At 40.1% G+C, this 10,237-nt stretch overlaps 1 non-coding gene across 1 annotated transcript; it reads right to left on the minus strand.

The window, feature by feature from the left end:
• Positions 1 to 503: 503 nt before the first annotated feature.
• Positions 504 to 633, minus strand: LOC126023101 (small nucleolar RNA SNORA22). Its single transcript, XR_007500313.1, has one exon. It is a non-coding gene; the product is annotated as a small nucleolar RNA SNORA22 (small nucleolar RNA).
• Positions 634 to 10,237: the final 9,604 nt, after the last annotated feature.

Consider the following 10,237-nt stretch of genomic DNA (forward strand, 5'->3'; position numbering starts at 1 on the left):
TTAAAACATTAAGTAAAATGCAGTAAGCAGTTAAAATTTTTAAGTAAAATGGTTAATGAGCACTATAGAAGGAGTCTCCACTTTGAAGTATGATATCTGCTGTAAATGAATGGGTTTCCTTTAAATTAGTTTCACAGTAGAACATAAGACATCTGCAATAAAGTGTTAACATTTTTATGATGAAACACAATAGCATGAACTATGATTATTAAAGGTATGAAAAACTGACTTTAAAAAACAAACAACTGTTTTTACTTTGAAGACTTTAAGTGAATAATCTGTAAAAAATATTGTATACCAAATTAACAAAATGTTTAGAACATTATAAAATATATAAAGACATCTGACGCATTTCCACACCTAAAGCTTAAGACCAAAATTATTTTTGATACTTTTGTTAAACTGCCTATATATTTACTTTTATAATATTACTCATAAAATTAAATACATATATTTTATCAATACTAGATTTCTTCACTTTGACACAAATATACAGATCTGTATAATGTGCTGACTTTCTGTATACACTTAAAAGGATAGATCTTTCAATGCAGAAGTAAAGAACCACCATTGCTGTAGCACAAAATTAAAACCAAGGGTACTATAAAGCACACCTGGGTGTTTACTGTGCAGTAAAATTAACTATATTATTTAAAAAGGCTAACCACATCATTTTTCACATAATTTTTCAAATACATTAAAAATCAAAATAAATTTTCTAATAAAATATAAAAGACTCAAATTCTAACACTTTTGTGTCCATTTGAATTTTAAAACACCAAGAAGTTTTTCTTTTACCAATATTTTGTTATTACAAGTCAAGTGACAGAACTATGACCTTGCTCTAAAATTTTCTGAGAGGCATGAACAAAGGGAGTTTATTGCTATTATCTCCCTGTTGCTTTTTCTCCCTAGAGAATTTTTAACCCTTACAGACCTAAATTTAGAAGGTTTTCTAATTTCCAAAGTTTTAATAATTACTTTAAAACACCCAATGCACAAAACTTAATTACACAAATGCTTTTAGAAAAGGCAACTTATGCTGCATAATTTAATTCACAAACTTCACAATTATTTGAGGCCTCTTATGAGACGCAACAAAATTCTGACAATAATTCTTACTATATATTTCACATGAACAGTTTCTGAATCCTTTTAATTCTACCCCCGTTACTCTCTGCCACATTTAGCAGGGCAATCAAACTTGTAATTACTAAGACACACACAGGCTAGCACTATTTTTCTGAACTTAAGCCAAATTTTACCAACTTTAAGAGAGAAGTGATATTTTTTCTTCAAAATTTTTGTTTGCATTTTGACTGCACAGAATGCATAGATTAAAGGGCTTATTATAACATTTTTGAACACTTTTAAAACCTCATAATTTTACCAACTGTAGTCTTTATCTTAGAAAAACATTTTAGGGCTGCATTTCTACCCTAAGGGATGGGGGGTGGCTAGCTTATTAGGATCTTAAAGAAAAATAGACTTTGAGTGATTGGGGGTATATGGCCTCTTCCTTGAGCGGGGCCAGGACTTTATCTTTCTGTTTGTGCTGATCTGAGGTTTTGATATTCAAAATGAGAACTTTTAAGACCAGGAGGTGGGGGGTACCTTGTTGTTACTGGCTTGCTACTTTTTGTTTCTTTTCACAAGCATCTTTTGAAAAACTGTATAAACTTATTAGCTGGATAATGAATATCATTTTTTTCCTTAAAGGAGGCACATGCCGAAGGCCAATTATTTGTATTTTGCATCAGCCAATTAATATGCTGTTTTATTTTAAGGTTGAATAGGATAATTAGGTTTATTTTCAAAATATTTTTTACAAAATTTATAACCTGAGCTACACATATTTGACAAAGTGTAGGGCTGACAAGGTGAAGCAGAGCCTTCCACTGATAACTCGGGGAGGGGCCAGCACAGTTAATAGCAGGAAGGCTAGAGCAAATCCTTTACAGTCAGCAGGGTGTAATGGTATAGAGAAAAAAGCAATCTTTTAAGATCAATTACTAATTTATTGGAATTAGAGGGAATGCCAACCGAGGAGGGGAGTCGGGTTGCAAAAGCACCCATGGGGATCATGGTTTTATTAATTGATTTGAGAATATGCAAGAGATGCCACTTTTCAGATTTCTTTTGAATAACAAAGATTGGGGTATTTCAAGGTGAATTGGAAAGCTTAAAGTGGGAGTGGCGGGGTCTGAGTTGGCTGTTCCCCGAGGCCGCAGGAAGGAGGCTCAATGAGGGGCTCAGGGCTGGCCCAAGCAAAATGTACTGAGTAAAGTGTGCATTAGGCCCAGAAGTTTTAACAGCAAAGTGCAGATATCGCAAGGTTTTTATGGCTTAGCAGCTGATACTTTGTAATTATCCTGCTCACTGGGCCCTTAATTATTTGTAGGCACCGCAGCAGTTTCTGTTTTATGGCACTCAGCCTCACCCTCATCAGCCCCTGTTCCTCTGAATTATGAAAGGGGGGCCTGGCCTTGGGATCGGGTGGGCAGAGGAGACAACTTTAGATTTAGGAGGGCGGGGGAAAGCTTGAAGGGCAGAAACCTGTGAATTAAGAGAAGTAGCCTGTTCTTGAAGGCTTAAAATTTTTTTTAAGATCTTCAATTTGGCCAAATAGTTTCTTTTCTATAGCTTTAAGAAGGGGAGCAGTGGCCACAGCGGGATAAAAGCCTTTGGAAGGTTCCAAATCTATGAGGCTTTCAGATTTAGGAGGGGCACTACTGGCCCGGGACTGGCTGCAGGAGGCTATTTCTACGATGGCTTCAGCTTTCTCAATAATTTCTTTATTGATGGGGCTCTCCCCAAGGGGCTCTAATTCGGCTCCTGTGACAATTTTACCCAGAATAGTCCAATAAAAATGCATAACCTTTTTATCCTTTTCTTTACATGTTTGGTATAATATTGTATAATTCATCACCAATTTGTTTCCAGGTACTTGTAACTATACGGGGTCTAGTGACCACAAACCAAGGACAAATTTCATGAACACATACAAAGAACTTAATTAAGTCCTTTTTCTTAACTTTAATTTTTCTTTCACCCAAAGTTTCTTAAGATCTTTAATGAAAGCCTCCTCTTTTGATAAAGTAGTCCCCATTTTCTCCGGGGACAAATGAACGGGGTGATAGTGATCACTGTTAACTAACCTCCTTGCACCCTGCCCTTTATAGGACTTAATGACTTACAGCGAGGCTCGGACTCGCGCCTTTGCCGTTCGACCAGGTGATCCGTACTTTATGCCCCGCATTTGGGCGCCACTCTGCGGCCCCCCAGAGACCTTGTCCAGGCTGGGGACCACAACAGTTATTCACGGTTCACGAAGGGGATTCCGGACTGAAAGAAAAGAGGGATTGGGAAGCAAGGAGACTCAAGGCGAAAAGTTCCAATCAAGAGTCCGTTTATTTGGGGAGGGGGATAGCCTTTTATAGTCAGGCCAAACAAAGAGAAAGGGGCAAGGCATTCTTGGAATAATTGTAACTTTCCACAGGCACATCATGTTTTTTTCAAAATTAACAAGGCTGTACATCATGAAGCTGGCATTCATCAATCATGAGACCCAAGTTGTTAGAGCAACAAAGTATAAGATCTAATCTCTGCCCAGGCCCACCAGCCTCTATCTTTATGGGAATATCTTGGTGCCTGTGGTTGATTCCCCTAGCTTTGAGGTATGCAGCTGTAACTTCCTCTGCTCCTGCCCTTTGCTGGGAGAGATTTCCGGCCAGCAGCTTTCTCTCAACCGGGACAGAAGGCAGAAAGCAGCTACAAATAATTCACGAGTGTTAAGCTCTTTTGTGAACACCTAAAAAATTAAGCTGTAGAAATTAGTAGAATGCTCAAGGTGTGTTCCATTCAAGAGGTTTATTGAGGGAGAGAGCAGGGCTTTTATGCCCTGCTTCAGTGGGAGGAGCAGCAACATAGGATTGAAACTTAAACCAATCAGATTTGTACAGGTACAACGATTTTAACCAATGGGAGCATAAACACATTTTGATGGCGGGAAGGATAAAGAGGAACCTGGCAGGATGGGGGGAGGGGGAGCAAATCCTTAAACAAATAGTTAATAGAGCTTTCTTTTGTGCAAGCAATAAGGATCATAATTTAAACTTTACAAAAACCTATCTATAATTACGTTTTTGAGAGCAGTTACAAAAACAGGTTCCATGGAAAGGTTAAGGAATCTGGTTAAGCCAGATTCTGTGTGCCGGGCTAAATTTATTTGCAGAGTTTCTTTTTGGCTCGGGGCTAAGCAAACTTTATGGCTTGAATCAGACGGTGGAAAATTCATACAGAGTTCCTTTGATATGTGGGATGCTCCGTCTCCCACATCTCCCCCTGTTTAGTATACAATATGGAAGGGACAGGCGTGCCTCGGTGGACTGGCCACACTGGGTGAAGAGGTGTGGGGCTTCCAGTCACCGCATCTGCTACCCTTGAGTCAGTCATTTCCAAAGCTTGGCAAGGCGCGTACGCACAGATTGAGGTCTATGCGCCAGCTCCTCGATAACTTCAAACTTAAGTGGCGGAGAGTTGGCAGGAGAGGAGATGTCGGGCGTCGGCTGGTCTTCTGAGGTGCATAGTTGTTGGTACAAAACTTTTGAGTCCTTTCTGGTTGCTTCATCCACTTGATTTTTTACGAAGGTGGTGAGTTTGCGAAAAGCCCAAGGACCAAAGGAAACTAGCAACATGAAGCCAATGAAGGGTCCCAAAAAGGCTGGGAGCACTGTTGTTATCCATGGAGAGGTAGAAAACCAATTTTTGTACCAGCTCTCACTCTGCTCTATATCTTTTTGTTATATACTAAATCATCCTCTATACGTTGAATGCTATTTCTAACTAAACCTGTTTAATTCTTAAAAACACAACATTCTTCTTTAAGGGCTACACAGACTCCCCCTTTCTTCAAAAAACGAAACCAAATTAAACCACGGTGGTTATGCTGCACTATCTTTGCTAGGGATTTAACAGTGTGCTCTAAGTATTGTAAACTTAGTTTAAGTTTGTAAACATTTTTAACAACAGTTATACTTAAGGCATTAACAGATTTTAGAGTATGAATTAATGAATAAATTATTGTGCCAGCACCAATAATACCCAGGCCCATTAATAAGGCAAGGGTAAGAGCAGTAACTGGTTCCCTCATGTGGCAGGAGAGAGACACAGAGTTATCTTTAAGGGGTAATAAATTAGTTTCAGGTTTAACAGTCAATTTAGGCATTAAAACAACTAAAACACAGTAGTTCTTGGACTGAAAAAACAAATGTGAAACAATGTGGGGGGATAAACCAGTAGAACAGGCAAGAAACGTTAAATTGGGGGCAATCATGAACTGAAAGGAGAAATCAACGACAAGAATTTGATTACAATTTTCAATAGGGGGAATTATATTGGGTACCAAAGGGCAAAGTTCAAGTCCCATCACCTGTCCCAATGTGATGCCGAAGTGAGGCTTGGGGCTGGATCGCAGAGCGAAGGGGTCAGAGACAGGCAGGGGGTCGCTAAAGCAGAAGGGCGGTTGAGATGAATAGCAGATAGGCAGGGTCAGTGATGGTGGAGGCGTTGACCATCTGCAGGATGAGGTTCGAGGTGGAAACTGGACCAACAGGTTTGATGGTTAATCTAGGCATTAACAAAGCTAATAGTCATGATAAGCAAGAAACATTTCAGTAACAATATGGGGAGAATGTCCAGTGGAGTTGGGGGCTTCAATGAAGATGGAAGTGTTATGCCTTGATGAGTTTCAGCTTCCCAGTAAGGTCAGCAGGGTCGTTGGTAGCAGTGGGCATGCTGAAGGTTTATAGAAGGGCTGCCAGGCAGAGTATCATCCAGCATTCCCCTTAGGCAGAGTCAGTCAGATACAGGTCCGGCAGGAATGGTGGGCTAGCAGGAGGGGTGACAGGCTCTTAAGAAAACTGTTTGGCAGGAGGCAAAATGGTTATTTTTGAATGCCACGGGAATGCCTTCTGACTCCTGTAAGACTTCAGCATTTAAAAAATTTTATAATTAACAATCGTCAATTGTTCAAAAACTTTTAAACTGAACTTAAATGATTTTTCTTAAACTTTTTTGTTATTATTTTAAAGCTAGATGCTATTCTTTAGTTACAAATTCATATTCTATAGGCCTTAACTTACACATAGCAGGAAAGCTGGGGATTGCAAAGTCCAGAAATTCTCCAGGGAAAACTTATCCCTGATGGCCATTTGAGAAATTTGGGGTTTACCATCCCCTACTCTTTCTGCCATGCTGATAGGACACAGCTAGCTTAGCACAGGATTTTTAGCAGGATTTTACAGTTTGTTAGATGACCAGACTAAGCCAGGTTAAAAAAATTAATTGAAATTTCAAAAATGGATAAGGCTTTAAAAATTGTATTTATCATGAAATGCAAAAATAACAGATAAACAGACAGAACAAACAACACGAAACACAACATTGTGGCCACTTTCACTCATAACACACACACATGAACAGACAAGAGGATTCATTTAAAACTTGCATTAGAAAAATTAACAAGCGCTTTTAAATATTTAGCCGGCATGTTTGTAAAAATTGTTAACGTAGCTGGAGCGGAACTGCTGAAAATAAATTTTAAGGTTTAGCTTTAACACAAAACATTTTTAAAACAATTTTAATTTGAAGTTTAAAGCATGAAGTAAAATGTAAGCAGTTAAAAAATTTTGTTAAGTGAAATGGTTAGGGGAGCACTGTAGAAGGAGTTTCCACTCTGAAGTATGATATCATTTGCTGTAAAGGAACAGGGTTTTTTTTAAATTAGTTTAACAGGAAAACAGTGAGGCAGCTGCAATAAAGTGTTAAAATTTTTAACAACTGTTTTAACTTTGAAGACTTTAAGTGAATAATTTGTAAAAATTATATACCAAATTAAGAAGGTTAAGTACATCATTTTCACCTTATTTTTTAAATACCTTAAGAATTAAAATAAATTTTCTAATAGAAATATAAAAAGACTCAGATTTTAATACCTGTGTGTACGATTAAATTTTTAAAACACCAAAAAGTTTTTCTTTGAACCAACCACCTTTGGTCCTGGATCGGCTGCTTGCAAGGCAAATGCTGCTGTGCTATCTCTCCGGGCCCACTGTGCTATCTCTCCGGGCCCTTCCCTTATGTATAAATTTTTAAAACACCAAAAGGTTTCTCTTTCTTTTTTTTTAACCCTCGCAGACATGAATTTAGAAGGTTTTTTAATCTCAATGTTATACTAATTACTTCACAACACCCAATGCACAAAACTTAATTACACAAATGCTTTTAGAAAAGGCACACTTATGCCACCTAATTTAATTCACAAACTTTACATTTGAGGCATTTTATGAGACGCAACAAAATTGTACCTCCGCTACTTTCTGCTACAAACACTACGTTTGCATAGATTAAAGGGCTTAGTATAACATTTTTGAACACGTTTAAAACTTTTTAATTTTACCAACTGTGGCCTTTATGTTAGAAAAAACATTTTAACTCAGGCAATCCAACTCAGGAGAAAGGAACATTTGTTACAACAGAGAGACAACCATAAAAACCTAAGGGAAGATAGGGCTGCATTTTTATTCTAAGGGATGGGGGGTTTCCGCCCTGCTTGCTGAAATTGTTGAAGCAGCCGCCTGGCCAGGAGGGCAGGGGGGGTAGCAAAAGTTTGTTGCCACGTGTGGAACCTGGGCTCAAGCTGGGACCTGGAAAATGTGCACTGCACCTTTAAGGCGAAGCCAGCCATAGGAGCTGAGAGATTAGAATGTGTGCCTGCTTGCCTGAAGGAATTTACAGAGGAGAAAAAAAGTTAGCTTTGCAAGAGACAAAGAGTTCAGCTTTAAGCGCTGTGTAGACAATATTGCGTGATTCAGTGGGGGAGACAGCGTCGCCCCCCAATAGATTTCAAGCAGGAGAGCGTGTAAGGGGCTTGGGGTCATAGAAAGTTACGGCTTAAAACAGCTCTCTGAGGCTTTTTTCCAATTAAAGGCTTTGTGCTATTTGAGTCAGCAGAACGGTGGCTTGTGCACTTTTAGGCGTGGCTCTTAAGCCTGGAGGCAGCAGCCAAACAAGCAGGGGAAAGCTTTTGTCCTAAGGGAGGGAAAGGTTGTCGTGCAGGTAAGCTGTGTGAGGTGCGGTTAAAACAAAACAAGGGCAAACATCATGAGCGAGGGCAAAAAAAAATTTATAGAGATTTTGTTTGGAGACTTCTACGCGTCTGGCTTTTAACTCAGACTGAATATCAGCAATGAATTTGGCTTCTGTGCTTGAGGGGGTTGCCCATAGTAAAAAAGCACAGGAGTCCCAAAGCCAATTGCGGGACTATGAGGTCGGCACAAATTGAAAGTGTTCACACAAGGAAGGCTGACTACTATGCATCGTCACCCCTGATGGGGGCTTGTTACCCCTGATGGGGGCTTACCCAACGTTTTATGCGTAAGCTCCTGGACTCGCCTGCTCCAGCCGACCGGATGATCACGTAGGATTCGAAACACTCACGTGGGGCGCCATTTTGTAACTTCCTCTGCTCCTGCCCTTTGCTGGGAGAGAATTCCGGCCGGCAGCTTTCTCTCAACCGGGACAGAAGGCAAAAAGCAGCTACAAATAATTCGCGAGTGTTAAGCTCTTTTGTGAACACCTAAAAAATTAAGCTGTAGAAATTAGTAGAATGGCTCCTGGTGTATCCAGTCAAGAGGTTTATTGAGGGAGAGAGCAGGGCTTTTATGCCCTACTTCAGTGGGAGGAGCAGCAACATAGGATTGAAACTTAAACCAATCAGATTTGTACAGGTACAACGATTTTAACCAATGGGAGCATAAACACATTTTGATGGCGGGAAGGATAAAGAGGAACCTGGCAGGATGGGGGGAGGGGAAGCAAATCCTTAAACAAATAGTTAATAGATCTTTCTTTTGTGCAAGCAATAAGGATTACAGTTTAAACCTTACAAAAACCTATCTATAATTACGTTTTTGAGAGCAGTTACAAAAACAGGTTCCATGGAAAGGTTAAGGAATCTGGTTTAAGCCAGATTCTGTGTGCCGGGCTAAATTTATTTGCAGAGTTTCTTTTGGCTCGGGGCTAAGCAAACTTATGGCTTGAATCAGGCAGTGGTGAAAAATTCATTCAGAGTTCCTTTGAATATGTGGGTGTACGGTCGCCCACATGCAGCGACTCCCCTTTTCTTTAGTTCCAAGGGCAAAGGCCACATCTTGCTAGCTGTTCAGGCTGGCAGCTTGTGCTAATTTATGTAGGCACTTTTGCTCAGACTTTCAGAGACTCCATTTTGATTTTAGAATAAAGGGCTTTTAGTTATGCCAAACAGTCTCCAACACAATGGGATACAGCAAAATTAACAGAAGCTCCTCACAATTTTAAGGAAAAACAGTCACATCCACAAGATCAACAATTTCCCTTTATGGTCCGAGTATCCCAGGGACTCCTGATGCTTTCAGTCCTGAATGTATCCTGCGCTAATCTTCCTTGCTTCCCAACCTGCCCTGCTCTGGTGCTCAGAACTGAAGGCCCTGACTCAGAGCAGGAAGAGTCTGTAGCCATGTGGATACTCATACTGATAACCCATCATTCTCCTGCATAAGTGTTGCCCTGCACTGTTAGGAATATGCAGTAGTGGAAATTCAACACAGGCCTCATATTTTGTCAACTCTGCTGCTTCAGCTATCTCCTGAGATCTCAGGGTGTTTTTTGTTGGGGGGGGGCACACCCAGCAGTACTCAGAGACTACTCTTGTTTCCACACTCAGTAATACTTGGGGAACTATATGAGATGCTGAGGATCAAACTCAGGTTGGCTGCTGTGCTATCACTCTGGCCCCTCTGATTCCAGTTGTTAAGATTTTAAACTGGACTACACTCTAACTGCACCTTCACTTCTCAGAAATGCACATGTATACATGCACACACGCTTATGTACACACATACACTTGTGCACACCTGTGCAAGTCATGATCCCAAGATGGGTCTCTCACCCCCATTTCAGAACACTTGAATGGACTGTGTCATGTAAGAAAGGAGCTCACCTCAGAGTTTCTTTAACCTCTGAACGTCGGACCATTGTTCCCACAGACCTACCCTCCTCCCAGGTCCATTGTTTACCCCCTCTTTGCCCAGTCTTTTCCCAAAGCTGAGAAGAAAAAAGCTCACTGATCTTTAAATGCTGCTCCAGGCAGATTTATTCATTAAAACTATTAAGCCAGCTTAAAAGAAATCTGACACAA

This window comes from Suncus etruscus, chromosome 11 (genome assembly GCF_024139225.1).
Source record: "Suncus etruscus isolate mSunEtr1 chromosome 11, mSunEtr1.pri.cur, whole genome shotgun sequence".
Taxonomy (NCBI): domain Eukaryota; kingdom Metazoa; phylum Chordata; class Mammalia; order Eulipotyphla; family Soricidae; genus Suncus; species Suncus etruscus.